At 35.9% G+C, this 24,883-nt stretch overlaps 1 protein-coding gene across 1 annotated transcript in view; it reads left to right on the top strand.

The window, feature by feature from the left end:
* The first annotated feature begins 8,687 nt into the window (after window positions 1-8,687).
* The window catches only part of LOC128987980 (clarin-3), a 46,029-nt gene continuing 29,833 nt past the window's right edge, over window positions 8,688-24,883 (top strand). Inside the window, exon 1 of the mRNA XM_054409141.1 lies at window positions 8,688-8,912. The gene's annotated coding sequence lies outside the window, so the exon portion shown is untranslated. The remainder of the gene's footprint in view (window positions 8,913-24,883) is intronic.

The raw sequence follows: 24,883 nt of genomic DNA, 5'->3' as shown, positions 1-24,883 counted from the left end.
TGTAACAGAGGTTTAACGGAGGAAGTGCTAAACTCGCTTTTCCAATGTGTCACTTTCTGTTTCTACTCACCGTGTGATGCAATCGCTGGACCATACAGCCAATAGGCCCATAGCTCATATCTTGGATACGTAAGCCTACATATTTATTCATAACAACCTTTTTGACGACGATCCTTGATACCGGTACTTTTCCATAGAATACATGGCCTACCTACTTAAGAAATATAATTACAAATGACCAAAACCCCAACATTGTGTGATTTGCGTCACATTTCCTTCTAATGTTAATAGATATAATAATCATTGTTTAGAGAATGCGTAATCTATTAAATAACAAAAAGTTGTTTGGGTAAGGTTGTTTTTTTTTTCAAACTGACACCGATAAGTTTACGCTATAACTTTTTACGAGAAAATCCAAAAGCAAGAGATCAATAACCTCGGGACTAGATATTAATGTATTTAATTGGTCGGATGTACTATAGTTCTTAGGTAGGTTCTTACGTAGGTACTGGTTCTTTTCCTTAGAACCGTTGGTAGCTGCTAGAATCATTTTTACGTAGGTACCAACACATCACTGTAGTTTACAAATTAGCTATCGTTGGTGTTGCACCTTATTTATTAGAGCCGTCCGTATTCAATTTAAGTGATGTCTTAACTCTGTATAAGTTTTGCTTTTTCTGTCTGGATTCCAAATCTTAGCTTACCCGGTATGCTAAGAAAATGATAACCTATTTGAGTAAAACATTTGTTGGGCAAACCATCATGAATTGTTTACGCCTTTATATTGTTTATGTATCAATAGTTCGTGGCCTTTTTTGGATTGTTGTGTGTATGTCTGTTGGTAACGCATAATGTCCTTATTTCTCAGTGTTTCACGGAATTGACAAGAGCACCTTTGATACTGAAAATGTCAACCGGAATAAAGTGTTAAATGGTGAGGTTGAGGTAGTACTTTAAATACGTTTAAGTTAACCGATGTGGAAAGTAACTTTCAATTATAGGCCTACTTTAGGGCTATGCTTCATGGACCTATAAAACATTTTTTAGTTTAATCATTGGACATATGGACCATAACGATCCGGGTGACATTTAATTGCGAAGCATTTATTTTGGCTTGAACTGTCATATACTGTATTTGCGAAGGTTTATATATAATAGTTTTGCCAGCATATCTGCAAATATGCAAACTAATTGCTGTTCTTAATCTTAATATAAGAAGGTTTCAACTGACTACTATAAGATCCCCGTGCGTAGAACGGGCACACAGCTAGTCTTTTTCTACAAAATCTTACAGCTTGACATTGACTTTGGATATTGTAAGCAGACCTCTTTACTATCATAGACTATCCAAAACAAGTAGTAAGTTAATTGTTTTATTATATCTCCATGGTACAGCTGAAGCCAATTTCTTAGTTCCGTCCGTTGCACTGAAGAGGCACGGCCCCCTTTCTTTAACTGAACTCCAACCAAGCCGCGGCCTTCGAAAAGGCAGCGTCGCAACAGCTGTTTTGTTTGGAGACAGCTAATGGTATTTCTGTGTATTTGAAAAAAAAGAAGGTTACAGTTACTGGGCTATTAAAATATTGACTCCATTTTAAATATACTGGAATAGATTTTCAATTTAAATTGTTTTTTTTTTATTCTATATGTTTTATTTCAATCTTTTAATAAATTTATATTCATGAATTTAAATTCAAATAGGCTAATAATACTGTACCCGAATTAATAAGCTGGCGTCCCGGCATGTAATGTTATCTTCTGGGACGTCTGGAGCTGAACAAAACTACTTGCGACGTTGCCAATTCTACCAGGCCGCGGCTTGGAGGAATAACATCTAAAATAAAAACATTTTTTTTCATTCGAACTTTTACAACTAAACTCATTACTTAAAAACGCACCCTTGGAAATATATATTTGTATGTAAGTAAAAGTTTAACTTTATTGAATATTTAATTGATGGATTACGTTTTTAGTGTACTATGCGTGTAATTTCATTAACAATCAAAAGAAAACACAATATAATCTATATATTAATACGCAAGCGCGGATTTCTTTTCACAGTCATAACTCGATAGCGGCTGGATGGATTTTTACGTTTGATGTGTTAAATTAAAGGTATTTTTACGTAGATGCTCAAATACGTCTCAGAATATTATGAAAGGGTGTCACTTAAGTACAGTTAAGGGCTAAAGTTTCGGAACTATTGGATCAAAATTAATTTATTTTATTTACAACTTAATATATGGACATGGTTTGAAATAGGTAGTTCTTAAGAAGGTTAATCAAAGACTGCAGGACTTAATACTTCCAGAACAAAGCCTGAATTTATAATTTTTTTACATCACTGTTTACTAAGTCTGGTTCATCAGTACTGTAAAGTATTTCCTAGTAGGACTTGACAACAAATTTTACTGAATTATCATATTTGATGTGATGAAGTGTATGTTTAAAAGTGCTTATTTGCAATGCATTTGCCCGCAAATGCAGTTACCTTACAATTTTATCATATAATTCACAATGTGTTGTTTTCTGTTGTTTGGTTAGCACTTTCTTGTGAGCCTTAATCGTTATTAATAATTGCAATGCGCTCGTAAAATGTCTATGAAAATAAATGTAATGTATCCAGTGTCCTCTTTGCGAAAAAAATGTCATTGAAAAGGAAGATGCTGTTTTTTGCAAAGGAAAATATCTGATTTGCTGCAGTCGAGAGTGCATGGGCATGACTATTGACCACTACGATGACATCTCAGAAAGCAAAACTTCTTGGACTTGCCCCACATGTGAAAGTGTGGGGCAAGTCCAAGAAGTTTTGCTTGTAGTTTGTTTGTAAACACTTCCAAAGTCAACATTTTACTGGACACTTCGTCGCGGTCCATAGGGAACAATGAGTTGCTGTAGAAGAGCTTCAAGAGTTGATGTCATCCCAGGATGCACAAATCGCCGATGAAGATTTGCTGCAAATATCTGAAAAAAGGCTCTGAATTATTGAAACAAAATTCAGAACTAAAAAAATAAAATACTTTTCTCGCCACAAAACGTTATCCATGGATTAAGCTGAAATTGAGTCACTGAAACGAAATATTGTCTAACAGAGAAGAGGAACTTTTTACTAAACTTATTGCAGCAAAAAAAACAAAGGACGAATGAAGTGATTCTTAGAAGAAAACTTCTAGACACTTTTGAGGAACATGATCAAGACCTAGGACGCACTATAGATGCTTACCAAAAAAGAATTTATTGAAAAGGGAGTTTATACAAGAAAACGAACCGTCGACAGTATCACCCCTCCCCTACCACTTTCACACTACAGATGCTTATTTGCAAATCAATGACAGCCTATCACAAGGCACAAAAGTCTTCAGGGAAAACGATAAATGAGCTAAATCTTGAAAATGAAATAAGGTTATTAAAGATAGGATTGGCGAAAAGCTTGAAGACAAATTTGATCTCATCATCAGAACACCGCATGAGCCCCTTCCTTTCTCATCAAGATACAATCGCAACTGACACCTTCAATTTAGGGGTAGCGGGGGTAGGGGGTAGCTCAAAATTTTCAAATAGCAAGTATAGTCGAGTTTGGTATAATTTTGTAGGTCTTGACAAAACATAACAATTAACATAAAGAAAATAGAAATCGGACCATTATTAACAAAATGGCAATTCAAAATTACTTTAAATGAAGAATAATAAAATGTAATTTATTTATGTAGGCTATTGTTGGGAGGGCGGCGAGGCGTCCGAGAGTCTTTATGGGCTAGCCACCACAGAATGAAATATTTAAAACCTCGATTCGTTCTCGCCGGTTAGATACTCGATACTAAAAACGCTACTCCATAAACTCCATACCCCCCAGACCCCCCGGAATGGGTTGTCCCGTTTCGTACTCCAAAATATATGGTCACGGTAAGTATACTCCTTTTATCTATGCTGCTACTCAGAAATGAAAATGACGTCATGACACCCCGGTGAGCGAAATATCATACAGAGCTGAGCAGGTATGATGACGTCATTGTTCATACGATCGATAGCTAAGCTAGTCTTTCGATGTGGTTAGTTGGTGCTCGATAGTTTTGGTTTGTTGTTATCGAATAAGTTATAGCAGCTTTGCATTGCATTTGCATCGTACCGTACCTTTCCTGTAATGAAAATAGTATAGTCGAGTTTGGTATAATTTTGTAGGTCTTGACAAAACATAACAATTAACATAAAGAAAATAGAAATCGGACCATTATTAACAAAATGGCAGTTCAAAATTACTTTAAATGAAGAATAATAAAATGTAATTTATTTATGTAGGCTATTGTTGGGAGGGCGGCGAGGCGTCCGAGAGTCTTTATGGGCTAGCCACCACAGAATGAAATATTTAAAACCTCGATTCGTTCTCGCCGGTTAGATACTCGATACTGAAAACGCTACTCCATAAACTCCATACCCCCCAGACCCCCCGGAATGGGGTGTCCCGTTTCGTACTCCAAAATATATGGTCACGGTAAGTATACTCCTTTTATCTATGCTGCTACTCAGAAATGAAAATGACGTCATGACACCCCGGTGAGCGAAATATCATACAGAGCTGAGCAGGTATGATGACGTCATTGTTCATACGATCGATAGCTAAACTAGTCTTTCGATGTGGTTAGTTGGTGCTCGATAGTTTTGGTTTGTTGTTATCGAATAAGTTATAGCAGCTTTGCATTGCATTTGCATCGTACCGTACCTTTCCTGTAATGAAAATAGCTTTTAGGACATATAAAAATTAATAAATACGAGGTGTTAGCCCGTCCTACGTACGGGAGTAGTCAGTTAAAACTGTGTATAAATCAGAACAGCTAGCTTACACGTATAAAGACAAATTTTATAGCAGCCTACAGTAGAAAGAGTAATTATCAATTGAGAAGTGTATAGGCCTAGTCTACGATATCACCTTCCATTTCCATCGAATACCTGCCTCTTCCATAATCAATATCACCACAATACAACTACTCATACTATAGACAATTTCCAGTAGGCCTGAATATAAACTCCCTAAAATAAAACGAAAACATCCAATAAAATTCACAGTACACATAATTATAACGTCGGTGTCCTGACATCATTAAACGAATCGCCCACACATATCCTTTATATCAATTTCACTGCATCAATTGCTAAATAAATAAGTGTGAACAAAGAAAAGTAAAAACAACAACATATAGTTTGTTTTGGTAAACAGCTGAGTCAAAAATAAAATAATATTCATTTGAACAAAAGAACTGGTCACATGTTGAAGGAATTTAAAACGTAAAACACGCTAGTAAAGCTAGTGACGTAATTGTCTATGTTTATTGTCCATCATGGTATCAGTTCTAATATCCTAAATAATTAAACCACCCTCATTGAATCAATGTACATCGTAATTCCCCATATTCATTTATTTAAACTATACAATATTCAGCGCCTCCACACGCCAAACAACTTTTTAGATTTCATAAAAGGATGGTTAGTCTAATTGCAGTATCCTAGGTCAATGATGACGTTGTGCTCAATCTATGTCATTCATCAGATATCTTTGGATAAAACCCGTCTGAGGTTGTGGTGGTAATTTAAAATTGTATTCCTGAGGATTCTTGATCTTCTTCTTTATGACATCAATTTTTCCGGGCCTAATCCAAACAAAGTTTAATCATTCAAAAACATTGATTGTAAACAAACCAAGATGAATTAAAACGTGTAAAAATGGATTTTCCTACCCTTTCCTAAAAAAGTTGAGCAGTATAATAATTTGCATATCCTTTTTTTAAGACTCGTGTACAGAGCCTCGACTTGTACACATCGATGGTGTTACTTTTCTCGGTGGTCTACAAATCTTACTTATTTCCTAAAAATCAATGACAAATCAGAGTAAATACAATAACCTCATAGTTCTACAGGGCATTTTTATATTTAACCAGCTGTTAGTTAAAAGAAAATTATATTGCACTAAAACAAACCGAAGATTACAAAGATTTATAAAAAAATCCTTTGGACATCCTAGTATTTTACCTATGTATACTGTATTTAAATAATCTGTCATCCTCTTATCGATGGATTGGACGTATCAATGATTAGCATTACACATAGTATAAATAAGTCAACCCTTAGTATGTCTTTTAATTTTATCCAAATGCTGAATTTGTGTTACAAACGCTGAATGTTTACAGCTGTTATGTTAAACAAATTATATTACACCAAAAGCTATTTTAGAATCTTAGCGTCGGCTGCTAGACTTTTCAAAAATTAAAACTTAATTTCTAAATAACTGGGACCCTAAACTAAAATTATGGCTTCGACATTCCCTAGTTCTCAAAATCATCTTTCTTTCAACACAAAAATCATGAAAATCCGTCGAGTGGTTGATTCAGAATCGTGAAATAAAAAAACCCTGTTTCGTTTTAATATTATAGATGGAGGTCCAGAATTGATAGATAATAAATCCAGTTGGTCTATCAACAAATCACGGAATACATATAAACACTTATTTAAAATGATATTGTTTACAGTTTAAAATTTCTGAGTGAACTGCTTGTTCACTATGTTGATCAGCTATAGTCTAGAGTTTAATTTATATTCAATCCAGCTTGAACTACCCAGTTGTTTTCAAGTAAATCTTAAAAAGGTACTTAATTAAGTATGTACTTATAGGTAGGCCTAACTATATCGATAAGTCACCATTTCTGACCAAATTAAATTATAATAACAGCATTTATTAAGTAGGCCTAAAGCCTATGTATTAGGTCTATATTAATTAGGCCTAACTTAACGGTATAACTATCGTTGTTCATAAGTGTGTAAACGTAAACCATCTTGCTTTGATGTAAATGTTAGCTGTTTAATGTTGAAATAGATAAAATAAATAAAATAAAACCTGCCTAACAAGTAACTTATATTTAATTATTGTATAAGTTACTGTAGTTAACTCTCAGGCCTACTGATAATCTCCATTGACTTGTTGGATCAAAATATTTTATAATATTTTTAAGACCTAACAGGTACCTTTCATCCATTAAGTTAGGCGCCTTATAGTTCTTAGGGATTCTTATTTCAAACAACAACAGTGGAGTTTGAGACAGAAATCTACAAGATTTAAGTTAGAAAGACGCCTACTGGATTAAAAAATAGGTTTCAAAATCAACATTTAAATTTCTTGTCACCGGCTTCATAAATAAAAACTAATTTTAACATTGAAACCAAGATTTGTCCGATGCAAACTATGACGGTGTTGATAATTAAGTAATGGCTAAGTTATGTTAATAAAATGTAGGCCTAACTCCCAAACAAAAATTTGCCTAAGTTGACTTTACAACGGCTGCACTTTAGTTTACAACAACAAACAGTCTTTGAATTAAGTCAGCAGAACCAGAAGGCACTCCAATCCATTTTCGACTTCCACTACTCCAACAACAACAACTCCATTCTCCAGTCCCTGTTGTCACAGCAAAGCCGTGACCGATAGTCAAATATCGATACGAACTCCAGAACTAACCACATCGAAAGACTAGCTATCGATCGTATGAACGATGACGTCATACCTGCTGTGATGATATTTCGCTCACCATTTGGATTGGGATTGGGACAATTTGGGACGGGCTGGCCGCCGCCGCGCCGTCCAATAAGTCTTTACTGAATTGAATTATCCAATTATTTGATATATTTATGTTGTACGAGTATATTGTTTTAAGTACAGTACTCGTTAAAGTAATTTTAATTTAACTGAAGAATAATAAAATGTAATTTATTTATGTAGGCTATTGTTGGGAGGGCGGCGAGGCGTCCGAGAGTCTTTATGGGCTAGCCACAACAGAATGAAATATTTAAAACCTCGATTCGTTCTCGCCGGTTAGATACTCGATACTGAAAACGCCACAAACACAAACACTTTTCCTACAGTTACCTAACAATGTGCATGTTCTCTCACTGATTTGAGAAAGCAAAGTGGCTAATTCGCTCATCAGTGAGACAACGTTAACATTGTCTCACTCTAATTGCTTTGTCTCACTCCAGATTTGCAACGTGAAGGCACGAAATAGTGAGCACGTAACATACAGACAAGGTCGTATGCGCACGAAATACGTTGGCAGCACTGGCTGTTAATCAGCTGATCAGCTGTTGTACTATTGTATCATTATTAAATGTCATATTAAAAGTTCATTTCTGTGTAAAAATATGTTACGTTTCTTTACCAATTTATTTGTTTTGTGGTATCTGTAGGAAAATATAATGTGCAACTAATAGTTGTTTGTGTGACATATTTTTACACAGAAGTGAGCTTTTAATATTAAATTTAATGATACAACAGCACAACAGCTGACCAGCTGATTAATACAGCCAGTGCTGCCAACGTATTTCGCGCGCATACGACATTGTCTATAACATGTTACGCGCTCACTATTTCGTGCCTTCACGTTGCAAATCTGGAGTGAGGGAGACAAAGTAATTAGAGTGGAGTGAGACAATGTTAACATTGTCTCACTGATGAGCGAATTGGCCACTTTGCTTTCTCAAATCAGTGAGAGAACATGTGCAACTATTGTTTCGACGGTTTTGACCTTGAACTTGTGAAAAAATAGTGTAAGTTGTTGTTGGGGGTGGGGATAGAGACAGGAGAGAGGAGACAGGTGTTTACCAGGTGGGGGCGGGGGGGGGGGGGGGGAGTTAACAGGTACGGAAAGTAGACTGTGGAGTGGAGTGTGGCGTGCCGCTTGCCGCTCTGTTGTTGTGTCGTGTTTCGTGTTTAGTTGAAACGAGACCTTCGTACTTTCAACATGGCCCCCGTGACGTCCGAATCATTTCTGTAGTGTTGTTGTGTGGTGTTTTTGCCAATCAGTGACTTCTGTGTGTGGACTTAGAGTAAATGGTGACCAGTGTATGTGTCGTGTATTTCTTTATAAATTCGTGTAAGTACATATATATTTTTGTATTTTACATTTATATTTTTTACATATTTTTAACATGTATTCGCTCTCATTATAGCCTACGAAAGGGTCTTTTTTTAAGTTGGTGTTTTTATTTGTCATAATTACCTAGCTACTGTTTGCTATAATTAAAAAAAAACAGGCGATATTTAATGTCGTAGTACAAATTTGTTTTATGTTTGTACTATCTGTATATTAATAGGCAAGCATGTTTCTTTAAAACCTTTTTTCTCAGCTCGTGTGCATCGCAGGGAAAATCTACGCATACCGTTAGAAAGATATCTTCCTGTAGAAGTGCAAAATACCTTTAAAAATTAAAATAGGCTCAAATATAAGCACAAAAAATGAATTTGAATTTTTTTTATTATTTAACACGGGCTTTATGGGTTGCCATGATGGTGACGAAATAACAACGAATTATAAACAGAAAATCAAAACAAATGGAAGAAATTTCAATCACATGTTTTATTTACAGGGGGGGGGGGGGGTGAAAATAGAGAAGCCTGAAGAAGAGAAGCTTACATTACATTCCCATAGTTCATGTGAGCCACCAACAGATTGCGCTAATCTAAGTGACTTAAATTTCTATCGAATACATGATGTTAAGTCAAACTGTTTGAATTAGCTATAGCAACTGTTATGACCCATCAACTTTGTCAGCAACAAAAAAAGGTAGAAAATAGAATTAAAGAAACGCTTTCGGTGAATGGCTCACACAACTACATGTGTAAAAAAATAGCGACAGTTGGTCCATGTAGATGGAAAGTCTACTTCAGTATCCAATAGTCAATACGTGTATGTTACATGTTTTTGGTCGAATTTTCGACCACTGGACGACCTCTAGTAATATTTAATAAGGGAACTAAAGATTGTTAATCCACTTCGTCCACAGGTTTTATTCGCCTACCTTACTTATGAATCATGTAGATGGTAGATACCAGCATTGACACTTACAATATAATTTTGAACAAAATAAGACAACTTACCCCTGCCGCAGCAAACCTGAAGACTAAGCGAATTTCCATTTGCCTGAGTGGATTTTGACTTAAATAATTCCTTAAACATGTCAGATTCAAAGAGTTCTTAGGTTTGCTGCTACAGAGAAGGTAACAAGATGGGGTTTAGTGAAATATCAATACCCAACCCAAGTACCGGTATGATATAAACCGATTTGCCAAATTTGATTAGAATATATTCGTAAACAAGTAGGCTATATTTACAATTTTATGGATTTTTTTTAACCATTTAACATTAAACATTGCTTCAGTATACCAAGTTATTGGTTTTTTGAGCTCAACAAAATGGTTTGGAAAGAATAAATTGTAAAACTTTATGTTTTGGGCGTAAAAAGGGAAAATCCCAATTTTCACCCCATAAACCCCGTTTCCATACGTGATCATGCTGGTTCGCGAATCCGTGCGAATAAACGTAGGTTTTCACGTTTGTGCCAAATTTCATTAAAGTGGCACATTTTGGCCACGGGGGATCAAAACGGAAAAGTAAATTGGCTCCAGGTATAAATAGATCTTACCATGAGACCTACAGTAATAGCGTATTCCCAATATATGGGCAAACCCCTAAACCAATATTCGCTTAAACCTAATCAAATTAGTTTTTTTATTAGATTCTATGTAAATAAATCTCAAATTCAAGATAACACAAAATTGCTCTATACACAACATTTGTGGTGCTGAGATAAGGTACCGCCGTAGGCTACTTAGCTCCTTTGGTCAAATTAGACCTAGGCCTACCTACTTAAAAAAGAACAATATTTGCGACCGTCCATTGAAGGCATTTAAAAAAATACTCTTAAAAATCTGGTAATTCCGTACAAAACATTGATAAATATTGGTTTGGATCTTGGCCTAGAGTAGAAGGTCGCCAGTTCGATCCTGAGAAGACAGTCGCTTTTTGGGTAGTTTTAAACACATATCAGATAAATATGTAATCATGTAGTCAACGATCTACAATATCCACGACTAGTGCCAGTTTTGACCGAAATTATGTCTAGCATAATTAAATAACCAAAACTATCGTATCAGCAACTCAGATTCAATAACAGTGCTGATATTCATAATATATACGTACAGAATAAATAATATATAGGCCTACAATATATATATTCAATATATAATAGGTTTGTTAGTTCTGTCGCAACTAATTTCAAAACACATCACTTACTGTGGAGTGGAAACAATTTCAAAGTTATACGTAATTTTATTGTGCATTTTATTTATCAAACGAGGCTTTTTAAACTTTTCAACACTTTATATAAATATAACTTCTTGGCAGTGAAAGTATATCACGCGGGCAAGTTTAAATTGAACAATTGTAGGCTATTAGTAAAGTGATTAAACAATAATAAGAAAATTATGTATGGCTTAAGACTCACGTAACAAAATATCAAATTTTAGTCATACTCAGGGCTTAATCAGATCAATTGCTTACGATTTGAATCACCATATTTGACTCCTATTGAATTGAATCGAATTGTTGAGAAAATCAGGAGACACAATGAAGGAAGAGTGATGGGAGCGAGGAATTCATTACTCATTAGGAGCGATAGACAGGACGATGGGGTGGGATGGAAGATGGAAGCCACGTAGCAGGAAACCGGTTCTCTGGATAAAATATGCGTGTGCTCGAATTGATCCGCGGTTAGAGGGTAGTTTTGGATCATTCAAACTGACCCGGGGGTCTGGTATGTAGATAATAGGGTCGCTTGAAACATGTGATCTGACCCGCGAGTCGTTGAGGGAGGACGGGAAATTCTCCCCGTCCTCTACGGGAAAAATAAGTTGAGTAATAGACTTAGTATTTTCTTATATACCCACTAATATGATTTAACCTATTAGCTAATTTTAGCAATTTAATTGATTTGGCTTAATATAGCTAACCAAGTTTGGTCTTCCACTTATATTCAATTCCGTCCAAATATTCCATAAGTTTCGATATCAAACGGTTTCTAAAATTGGCAAAAAGTTAACATAATAATTTTTTATTAAGGTTGTCAATTAATTGTTTTGTATTCAATGAGGATAGCATTTCGGAATTTATTTATATAATTGATATTTGGTTTGCATTCAAAAAGTAAACAGTTTTGTACCACTTATAATCTTATCACCATAAAATAAAATAAATAGAAATAAATCGTAAAATAAAATATAAAATAAATCGTGTGTATATTAGTTTGCCTGTCAGCATTTCGTATACACAAAATGCTATCCTAAACTATTTACTAAACCATCCTTGCAATTGTAACGCACCTTTAGAGAGTAGTTTATCTCTAGCTACAAATGTTTACTTTTAAAATATTCAATTTTACTGCCAATATTCACTGAGAGTTGCTATGAAATTCTTCAAGTCTTAGTGCTAAGACTATGAGCGTTCAATACGGTCCAGAGTACAAGTAACTATATCAATGATTAAAATATAAAATTAATACTATTATATCCTAATAATCTCACACAAGTCAAGATCTTACAACAATATCAAGATTTTTCAAACTGCATACTTAGTCTCGACCGGGTCGAGTTTTCGGAATTCTTCTCCCAAATAGACATCGTTACGCAAGACATTTTTACAGGGAAGACGTTAGTCAAATTCCTTATAGGGTGAGTGTACCTGTGTATACCAACTCCCTGTGAATTACCTCTTCCTATATAAACATCCTATATCGCATGGTTTGGTTACTGAAAATAAAAGGTTTTGTACAAGGTAGCGTAGGCCCGCAATATGCGTGTACATTAAAATATTATATTTTATTCAATATTTGAATGGTTATCTAAAACGATCTGGAATATTCTAGGAGGTCTTATAGCTTAATGAATTAACTATGGAAGTACGTGATAGTAGTTAATCTGGAATGCTCTAGAAAGAATATTCCAGATTTGTCTAGATTGTACTAAAATTATCGATGATCTTAGAGCATTTTACATCATTCAGGGGTGTTTTTTTTATTAATATACACACCAAACAAGGTAGGTATGTAGGTCTTGAACAGTATAAAATATTCCCCCCACTAATAATTTTATAATCGCCATTGTATTTTGGTATGGGTATCGCGTAGTTTGCCGCTAGTCTTTTTAAACATTGTCAATAAAATATAGACAACTAGGGGTCCATAGCAGCAATTACTGCTTTATAGTTATGTGTACAAATTTAAAATAAATGCACACTTTTTACACATTTAGTTGCGGTCTTCGCCCAACAAGATACATTTAAACACCGCAGTAACATCTTATATAAAAAAAAACTTTTGCCAAACTTATGACAGCTAGCCTGACCATACTACTGGACCGAATTGCACGCGGCTGGTACCAAATGAAAGATGGTACCAGTTATTAATTATATTATATATAATTATAATAATAACATTATATTATTAATTATATTAATAATGATCTTATTATATTAATTCTGCACCTGTAGATGTGCAGAATCCCTTTATTAATTGAATTAAGCACACAAATAAGCACGAAAAGTGAATTTTAAATTTAAAAAAATTAACATGGGTCTTACGGGTTGCCATGGTGATGACGAAATAACAACAAAATATAAACAGAAAACCAAAACAAATGGAAGAAATTCCAATCACATATTTTATTTACAGCGTGGGGTTAAAATAGAGAAGTTTGCACAATACATACTTTTGGTCAAGTTTTTGACCACGGGGTGAGCTCTCGTTTTTACATAAAACAGAACACTAAAAACAATGAACATACAAATACGCAATGTTTTCATCAGCTGGTATGTTTAAAATAGCTTATAGAAAAACTGTAGCAGTACTACCATTAGAAAATGATCGGATCTCTGACGGCCTGTGGTGTAGAGCAGGGTTTTGACACTTCTGATATTCTGATATAATTTTTTCCCACCGTCCTTGGACCTTAAGCTTTAAAATGAATCCTCAACAGCCTTTTACGTAGCTCGAGATATTGAATGGAGACCGATTCACTTACGGAATTAAATTGATAGATATTATATCTTTTACGTAATATGACTCAAATTAAATACAAGCATTGACTATTGGATACTGAAGTAGATCTATATGGACCAGCTATAGCCAATTTTTTGTTAAAAAAAAGAACGTAGTTGTGTGAGCCAGCCACAAAATGCGCTAGTGACTATATAAAATTATATTTTCTACTTTACTTTTTATTTTATTAATAGTCATAACTTTCATTCTGCGCAAGGGATTTAATAGAATTTGTTTATTTTTATTTTTGTATGATTACGAAGTAATTCGATAGCTTGTGTATTAATAATTAAAAATTACAATATTATAAATCATATTACTAATCGTCCCCATCATTATTATCAAATTACTTTCTGGAAGTATCAAACGTACCAATTTAATAACAAATATATTGTTATCATAAAAAGCTTACAAGAACTAAGAAATACATAACCATATCCTAATCTTAAATAAAAAACTACATATTTTAAATTTTAAAAAGCAACAAGAGACAAAACAAATGGCACCAACAATAATTTACAACAAACGATGCATTATTTTTAAGGATAGTATAAAAAACACTGTAACAAATACAGGAGGTTAATACACGTGAAATCTCACGTAAATTTTAGCATTCTATAGGATTAACATAGACGTTTTGAGAGCCCTGACCCTGGGGCGAAGCACTCACCACATACTGAGCTCAGCTTAAATAACATATAAAGATTAAAATGACAAAAAACCTTCAAAATTCGTTTAAAACATAGGGTGAGTTATAATCACTCAATAGAACCATATAGCAAAATAAATGATCATTGATGTATTTCTGTTGGTTTGTACTAAATAACCATTAGTTTTTACCAAGTGACAGATTTTAAAATACGATAGCAATATTTAAGCCAAATCAACTAAATTGCTAAGATAAGCTATTAGGCTAAATCATATTAGTGGTTGTATAAGGAAATACTTAGTCTGTTGCTCAAATTATTTATCCCGTAGAAGCCTGGAGAATTTCCCGTCCTCCCTCAACGACTCGCGGGTCAGATCACATGTTTCAAGCGACCCTATTATCTACCTGCCAGACCCCCGGGTCAGTTTGAATAATCCAAAACTACCCTCTGACCGCGGATCAGTCTGTATGCAGCCTAAAATATCATGAAACTGTGAAGAGGAATGATTTTGCAATACGTTGTTCTTTAAATCGAGCTACAAATCTACCATCGCATGCTATTATGTTTTGATAACACCTCAGTTCGATAGGTATTGGATGTAAAATGAATGAAAGAATAAAGCGGGAATAATAATTGTAGTTAGCCTATTCCTTGCTTGTGAATTGCATCGTACAATGTAGACTACCGATAGCGATATAGCCAAGTGAGAAGAGAGCACAACCGGCGAACAAGTTTCAAAACTTCTCAAAGAAGCATAGTGATAATTTTAGATTTTTAACATTCGTCAGGATCTGCATTGATGCAGATTTCCCACGATTTTGTGGGGCCTATGTGGATGATAACTTGAGGTTATGTTGCTAGATTGGTTTTCGACAATGAGTAAAAAGCACCAAATCGTTGAACATTATTCAAACGAAAACAAAGACACGCATTTCCAGCCAACACTTCAATACAAATAATCATAGTATCATATAAAATGTATAAAAATTAAAGTATATAGTTTCATCGACGGTACTGCAGTATGTGTGAGGCTAATTTAACTGTTTGTTACATCATGTAAATGTAGATGAGATGTCTACGCAACGTCAGTATCTAAAAGTCAATTTATTGTTGACATTGTGTGCTCTGCTGTGCGCGTTTCTCTTGTTTATACAATATGCTGGTGTTGTTTGTCAACTATGTACATATGACGCATTGTTGATGTTCGTGCCTTGATGGTTGTTGGTGGATGTTGTCGGTAGCGGACAGTCAGGACAGTACAGAGACTCCAACGGTCGGGTGAGCCGATGTTCACTGGAGCGATGTTGATGTATCGTTGCCGTCGACGTTGGCGTTTAGGTTCACGGTGAACCAAGCTCACGGTAATTTCGAAAAGATTTGCCTATTTTTGTAAATTGAAGGATGTAGCTCATTAAGAGCAATTTTCGAATTAAATGCTTTATCAACCTCTTGAGAAAACGTCCAAATTTAAAATTCTTCCAAAGAAATATTTAATGGATATTTCTCTTTTAATTTGTTTCATTTAAATTGAATAAAGCACCTGCACTTTGCTATTTGTACCTGTATTCTGTTTTCCTCGTGTCAAGCAGCTGCGGTTTCATGGCCCATAGCAATATGTCGAACAGCGAAGATATAATATATTATAGCTACTTGAACAATGTTTTAGCCTCTGGGACCTTAAAAATTACAGGTGCTTATGCCTTTTCTTTAGCTGTAGAGAGATGTATACAAAGTCACGAAGACTGCGGTTACTGGTACTTTCCTACTGGGAAATCCATATTCCTGTTTTGGCGAGCACATGAAACGTTGCATGAGCGTTTACCAGGGGTCTCTCTGGCAGGGAGTGCCGCTATAGGTATGTGTCGAGATAACATTCAGAACACTCCCGAAACATCTTACGTGTCTAGACAGCAGACGAGGACCGCGGACATGTGGTATGAGGATCACGTCCTTACACGTACGCTGGGCATGAGTTGGAGCATCTACAACAACAATACCACCTCATTTAAAACACTGGCTTATGTTCCTTCTGTTGAACGATTCTATGGATGTTGAGATATCACGATTATATTATATCCTATTCGATTTGTTCACATGGGATGGAATACGGGAAATCAAGGAAAATAATAGTTATTACTGTACATTGTAATAGTGTAGTTAGTTATCAGTTAGTTACCATGAAGAAGATTCGTTATCTTAATAGATCAACTCAAACAATTTGTAGGTATGGCCAAAGCTTGAGTACGTTTACCATCTAGTTATTGTAGTTTTGTAAACCTCAAAATTATAATGTCAATATAGAACGATTTCCAAACAATATATTGTGCAGCCAATATATTGTCCAAACAATATAACGTGCACAAACTGCCTGTTCCCGGATTTAAAACAGAGAAGCAAAACTTGCACTGCACAATTTCATTAAAACGGGAAAGAAACATTAACTCGACATACAAACACTACTGTAGTGTTCTCGGTCATCAACTCAGATCAAAAGTATTAATACCGTAGCCAAATTCTAGTTAACATTGCCTGGAGAGATAAATATTTTTATTTTCTTAAAACTTCAGATTTTACAGTCGGCTGAGAAGTTTACTTTAAGTTCTAGGTAAATCCGAGAGTAAAGTACTCCAAACATATAAACAGTGGTGTCAAGTTCCCAACTATTATTCCATACAGTTTGTCACACTAGCGCAGGATATCATTCAAATGTCCGTTGACTGGGACGCTCCACTCAACGATCACATGGTTCTACCGAAGTGTTGGGTTTAAGTGGCGGAATATTCTCACGTCGTGATGACTGTGGAAAGCGTAGCCAGTGGCTTATACTATTTGCACCGACCATAATCGTCGTTTCAATAACTACATCAGCTGACGCTATTATCGGGTAGGGCGGTTATATTGTGCTATTGTCATTACATACTTTATGTAACTGATGAAGTACTATACACAAAGAAATTCGTTACTGAAGCCTCACTGTTGCTGTTATCCATCTGAATCGTGACAAATTCACTGTAGAAATCCATTACGTGTACAACTAAAACCATGGGTATACTTTGGAGACTCAAATGCATTTTTAATGCACTATCCAAGTAGGTAAACGTCGTGATATGATATTGCAGTGGGGGGAGGGTTAGATAAACTACCTCGATCTAACCAAAACCGATTAATAAAAAATTTATTTTGATGATATTTCAATGGAATGAGTTCAATAGACTGTAGTCCCTCTAAGTGTCCAAAGGTTAGACATTCTTAATTTTGGCGCTTATAAAGTAGTTGGGTTTAAATCTATTTTGATAATCCCACTGTGTAAAGAGTCAGTTTGAACCTAGGAGGATTGGATTACCTCGTAGGTTTGAACAGACCCGAGACCCGACTCACTAGGCTAGACTCAAACCCAGCCTGGTTCACCGCTAGTAACGTGGTTAAACTGGATAACAAATAAATGATCGCCATTCGCAAGTATTTACACGGAAAGCTCAATTTTGTTGACCACTGCCGAGGTTGCACTGTCGTAATCTGACAATGGCATGGCTGTACTAGTATTGTAATTTGGTTATTGTTATAATCACGAGGGTAATCATTACGGATCCTTGTAGTGACTTAAAGAAAGAAATAGTTCCCAGCCCTTGGCACATATAGTTGTATAATAATTTGTTTGCATATTTTGCAATTCTCATCAACCTGATCAGTGATCAACACAAGATCTGGTTCTACTGCGTCGGTGTGTAGAAGGTTTCTCGCACTCGCAGCGTTGAGCGTTGTCCTCTGGTCCGATGACCTTGGTGGCCGCTCGCTGTAGATCCTGCGCGCCTCTTGATCGCTTCCTCCCGTCCTCTCCGCTCCGAGACTCCCTCTAATGCGCAGATTAAACACCCGACTGACTCTTCGCGGTCGCGAGCTCTGACAAGTGACCCTGGTTGGCAACTGTAAACGCACCAAGTCACGACTAATCGGCTACGGCGGTAAACCGAACGTCTAACTTTTTGTATACGAAAAATTAATGAAATCGACAAGATTCAACTATCTTGTAATTTTGCATTCGATATGCCAGCTAGTGGTGGTTGGCAATATAATAGCCAAAACAGGTAATAGTTATCTGACAACTGTATTTTATAGATTTAAAACATTGATTGGCACAAAGATTGGCTACGAGACACCTACTCTGTGACATGTTGCCTCGCCTCCTCAACACTCAGGCCGATCCGATACGGAAAGTTGTATAGGTAGGTAGACTGTGAAGGTTCAATATAGTGTACTGCTGTATTTTCTCCTCCCACCTTATTGACTCATAAGAATACCTGGTGTTAATAGAACAGCAGTCAGCAACGCAGGTAGTTAAAGAAAGTAACGTAGTGGGTAGACCAGTCTTTATTGTGGATTGACACAAGCGATGCCTTTAAAAATGTTTCCGCGAACGTTAAATCATATGAAATGAAAATTGTATTGTACCATTTGTACCCAGTTGGCATTGCTAGATGAGTTCTTGGGTGTATTGTTATGTAAATCTTGAATACATAATGTTGGTCCACAAGGTGATCAGAGGTTGCTGGTAATCTAGGGAAACCCCGACCTCGCACTCTCAGCATCTACGAACACACTTTCTCTTATTAACGCAAGATGGAGGTTTCGCGGGCTAATTGCTGTGGACATACAACAAACACGAACACGCAGACATGGCCTACAACAAACTGATCGCTTCATATCGTATTTGTGCTGATATTTTGGAATATTTTGAGTTGTTGATAGGGTGGTAGGCTCTACTCTCTAGCTGCAGCTTGTCAACCCAGTGCTATACCACAGAAAACATACTACTATTACTATATTTTCATTAGTAGCATGTTTTCTGTGGCTATACTGGCCACTAGCCTAGTTGAACTGTTGCCCTTGACCTATAGCGTCCTGGTTCGTACCTCACTCATGTTCACGTTCACTCATACCCAGATTCGGCAACTCCGGTAAATACCAGGGTCGTCTTTGTGAAAGTATCATGATTCAGGCTCCCATTACAAACAGGATACGCTAATTACATCTTTTTATATCCAGTTATTTCACAGTTTAAAGCACATTTAACATTGGTCATATTGATAAAGGAGTTATGTTTGTTTTTAATCCACGTGTAACATTGTTTCTGTTTGATGTAAAGAAATCTGAAATTATTTCTGATATATTTTAAGAAATAACTTTGTCGTGAGCTTTCTTCTTCATACAATGGTGATTTCACGGTTTTAAATATAGGTAAGCCTTATCTCAGTTTAAAAACTGTGAATAAAATAATTGGTTTATGATTACGTTTATAATAATGGTTGAGGCTTTATTTGACACCCTACAAATTGTAAGAAGTAATTTACCTTTGTAGTACACAATATTTAGAACGTAAAGTTAATTCCCCGACTCATTCTCTATATTAACGTCTTAATTAAAGCCGTCAAATGGGTCGTAATCAAGCGTAAACGTAGGGGCGATAGAACTGATATAGAACAATTTGGCTCCAGGGGGTTTTGACCGTTTGTCCATATTAGACAATAATATATCCTTCAAATCATTACTATCAAATGTAATATAATCCCTCAGTTTCTGTCCCAAAACTCTGAAATTATTTATGCACAAAATTATAATAGTAAACAATATTGCCACTTTCTCAGTGTTGCTATACTCTCGACGACCTCCTTCCACCCACCGCAATTGCATGTCTATCGTATTGACCTCTCAGTCAAGAATGGGACCTGACCACACCCTAATTTTGTAATTGGACCTTAAAATGTATTCTAGGGTTTCATTTAGTTTTGGGGGTCAATCGCGTTTCCATTTAATGATTCTATCATACTTGTTCAGTTAGTCAGTTATAATGGCAATATAATGTTGTAATGCATGTTTGGTTGTCAAGTTTCTACGTCAGTGTAGTCGTCATTGTTGTGTGACGTAGAGCCACATAACACTCGGCTGTCTGAGCTCAGCGAGAGATGAGACGAGGCAAGTACGGGTCACCGGGTGTGGTTGCCCTCAGGTCAAGGGTCAACTATAAACTGGTCTCCGGGACTCTGAATGTTACACGCAGGACCATTGCCATCTGAAAACATTTCGTTTTAGGAAGGGTTTCGTCGAGTTTTGTCATTTTGATCTGTTGGAAGTAGCAAGTGCGATACATTTAAATACGACTGAGAACTCGATACAGTATTTACTGATTATCTATGTCTTTGCTTGCGATGATGCGATGAAGTTGTAACCATAGAGGGTTCGTACCCTTGATACTTGATTCTTTCATCGATGACCGACAATGTCGGATACAATGTCGTGCACCAGATGTAAAATCCGTCGTTCTCTAAAACCACCGAAAACTCAATTTTGGGAAGAATTAATTTGTTAATTGGCAGTTACATACATTTAAAGGCATATTCATTGCATAAGTATAAATCTATAAGTACCCTGACAACGTAACATTCTTGCCCCTCAATGATTTGTACTTAATAGCATAACACGGCGTAATTTGTTCATATCCCTTTGCATGCAACATTGCGAGCAATGAAAATAGTTATATATTTGCTTATGAAATGTTGGAATTTATTTGCTGTTTGCTTGTTTCCAAGACGTCGGGATGTAGTGGTGGTAAACCGCTAAGGACCTACTTACTCTAAACGTCGTGTCGTCATAGTGAAACAGTGTTCTCAATCTGACCACAGAGGACAAAAATAAACGCCCACACCATCAAGCTGAATCACTTGTCTTTTGATTTTGAATAGGTTGAAATAAATGGGCTCCGTTTAAGCAAACAATTGTTTGGGGTGTATGGGTGTGTCCGTCATCCTTTTCTGGATACTGTACTGAATATAAATAATAAGACTACTTGGCTATAGAAAATAAGATTTCTCGATATTATGGTTCAAAGCAGTTGAAATTGTATAACCTTTACAAACTCAACAAGCAATGCATATGTTTAGCAATTATTAGGTCCCATTGTAGGTACATATTACCGGAGTGGTGAGTGTATCCTTCCTGTTCGACACTATATCTCCTCATGCATTCCGGCAGCCATTAAAATATTCCCGCCAGTTTCAGTTTGCCCAGAGGCGCGGCAGTGTTTGATCAGCTGACTTTCTACTGTCGTTTCCTCGCCTCCCGCCTCTCAATCGATGTTCCACTTTTCGACCCACTTTTACTGCAGCCTCGCCTGTCACTTCCTCAGATTTTAAAATCCAACATAAAAAATGTTAGTAGATTCTTATTATCTTATTATGGCCAATGTATTAGGTTTTCATGCCCAATGGTATACAATAGAACGGATAATCTGGAAAAGTGTCATTCAAAACACTCTGACGTGATGCACAGACATTATTTGAGTTGTGTCATATCTAGCTGAAGCCTATGAGTATAACCTACGTTGAGTTATGGTGTTTACCTTGCTCAATCACCTCACCATTACCCCCATGGAGCGGAGGATCCAGTTTGTCTTGTGTTGGCGGCTTGGCGGGAGTTACACGACAACTGTTTCCTGTTTTAGCTTTGACTTCCTCTACTGCCCGAGTTTCCGCCCTTCATTGTAGTTGATTGCTCTGTTTCGGGTCTGTAAAGAACATTATTTTACTTTCGTTTCCCATTGGCATTGTGTTCCCATACACGCAGTGTTGTATGAGCCAGGAGAGCGCAAGTTCCTCACAAGTGTAGTATACACGCAGTATGTTGTATGAGCCAGGAGAGCGCAAGTTCCTCACAAGTGTAGTATACACGCAGTATTGTTGTATGAGCCAGGAGAGCGCAAGTTCCTCACAAGTGTAGTATACACGCAGTATGTTGTATGAGCCAGGAGAGCGCAAGTTCCTCACAAGTGTAGTATACACGCAGTATTGTTGTATGAGCCAGGAGATCGCAAGTTCCTCACAAGTGTAGTATACACTTATACATATAAAAATGTTAAATGTCTGTTTGTTAAATAAATTCAAACTTTCTTATCAACTTTAATTTATAATTTTTCTAAATAGTACATATTTATTTGTTATATATTTATATTATATTTATTGCATATTTATTATAATTGATACATGGCCATCAGTATTATTTTAGTTAGTATAAATTCTCTTGTTACTGTATATTTAAATGTTATATTGTCATTCTTATTTATATTCTTATTTATATTTTATATTCTTTTATTTATAGTTTGAGTGAAACTGTCACCATTGAAGACGGACATTTTTAGCTAGTTGTGTTTATTATTAATTGTAATACCATGTTAACATTCCTGTTATTTGATTAATGCTACAAAGTAATTGGCATGTGCTGTTTTGTAGCATTGAAAATAAAATAAATAAATAAATAAATACACGCAGTATTGTTGTATGAGCCAGGAGAGCACAAGTTCCTCACTCTGAGTTTTGCGGCTTCTTCGTCCTTGCCCTCAGCTCGTGTTACCTCGGTTGCTGGTGTCCGATGTCCAGCCACGACTGAGAGAGATCACTATTCGATCTACCTACTACGGAGAAAATTCAGAAGATACCAACAATAGGAACCATATGCGTGACTATTTATTGGATGTTATAAAAATCTACAGTAATTGAGAATCCTTTAAAATAAACCTTTTGTTCAAGTTGTCCCACCTACGAGATGGTATAACCATGCTAGATATAAAAAATAGCTTATCTCATGCATGCAAGTTTAGAGCTTCATAAAGGGTGGTAAAAAAAGTCCCAGGACAGTTAAACATTTTAAAAGATAATGTAGATAGAGCAACAATACTTGGTACAAAGTTACAGGGCATAAAACTCTATTTTAACACATATTCAGTGATCCAGTAACTCTTCAGGGGGACGGCCCACAAGGAGTCGGAAGAAAATCTTAAATGGAAGCATAGGTCAATATGCACATCAAATTAAAGGTATTTTTTAGTAGAATACAATGCCGCAAACCGCACTTCAAAAGGTTAATCCTGCGCAAAATGGCAGATGTTCAAAGATTTCTTGAATCCGCCATGTTTAATCTTTGAACGACTGCCATTTTTTACTCAGGCATTCTTTTGAGCTTGAATTTACGGCATCGTAATCTACTAGTGAAGACCTTTAATTTGATGTGTCCAAGTCCAAGTCTGTTTGACTGTGATGTGCATATCGACTTATGCTTACGTTAAAAATTTTCTTCCGATTCCGAGGGCTGTGCCCCCGAGGAGTAAGCGTATAATAGCAATGTAAATTAAATGAATCTTTGAACATCTGTCATTTTGCGCAGGATCAACCTTTTGAAGTGCGGTTTGCGGCATTGTATTCTACTAAAAAAGATCTTTAGTTTGATGTGCATATTGACCTATGCTTCCATTTAAGATTTTCTTCCGACTCCTTGTGAGCCGTCCCCCTGAAGAGCTATTGGATCACTGAATATGTGTTAAAATATAGTTTTATGCCCTGTAACTTTGTACCAAGTATTGTAGCTCTATCTGCATTATTTTTTAAAATATTTAACTGTCCTGGGACTTTTTTACCACCCTGTATGTGGTATATCGTTGTCAGAATATCATCTACAATGCTATATTAATAGGCAGGCATGCGTTTCTTTAAAACCTTTTTTTCTCAGCTCGTGTGCTCTGCAGGGAAATCTACGCATATCGTCAGAAGGATATTTTCCTGTAGATGTGCAGAATCGCTTTATAAATTAAAATGGGCTCAAAAATAAGCCCAAAAAATGAATTAAAAATTTTCAAAAAATTAACATGTGTCTTATGTATGAGTTGGTATTTTTCTTGTAAGCATCATCATATAAACTATGCCCTCACGCTATACTGTATTATAGTTTAGGCCTACATACATCATTTTTTTAAACAAACCGTGTGATTTATGTAAGCCATTTCGTTTTAGCGAATTTCCTATAAGGGAAGTAGCTATTTCCAGAGGTGGCACGGTAAGACCTAGGCCCGAGACCGATTTACTTTTTCATTTTGATATCCCCAGAGTCCAAAAACACCATTCGTCCAAATTTGTATATATGTATAGTAGTGGCAATAGGAGAATATGACCCCACATGGGGCGTTTTCCCCATAATAATAACATGGGGATCATTTTAGCCACTTTTTTTCAAAAACCCTGATCTTTACCTATACTTAACAATACAAATGTCCAACTCCATAAACATTTTAAATCCTCATATATTTTCTGAAACCGACCCTTTTTGCATCACTCACCTACAAACCCATTAAAAATAGGCCTACTGTAATGTAAATATTTTTATAGATTTTTAGATTTTTTTATGTTGTAATATTGTTTATAATCAAAAGTTGATACTCACGTAGTGTCCCAGAATTTTAACTGTTTTACCGTATCTCAAGCCGTTTTCGAGAAATAAGCATTTTA

The sequence above is a fragment of the Macrosteles quadrilineatus genome, unplaced genomic scaffold (assembly GCF_028750875.1).
Source record: "Macrosteles quadrilineatus isolate MER2022 unplaced genomic scaffold, UCM_ALF_1.0 Scaffold_2__2_contigs__length_208266976, whole genome shotgun sequence".
Classification (NCBI taxonomy): Eukaryota; Metazoa; Arthropoda; class Insecta; order Hemiptera; family Cicadellidae; genus Macrosteles; species Macrosteles quadrilineatus.
The sequence above is the reverse complement of the archived record's forward strand: the minus strand, read 5'-3'. Positions and strand labels throughout refer to the sequence as shown.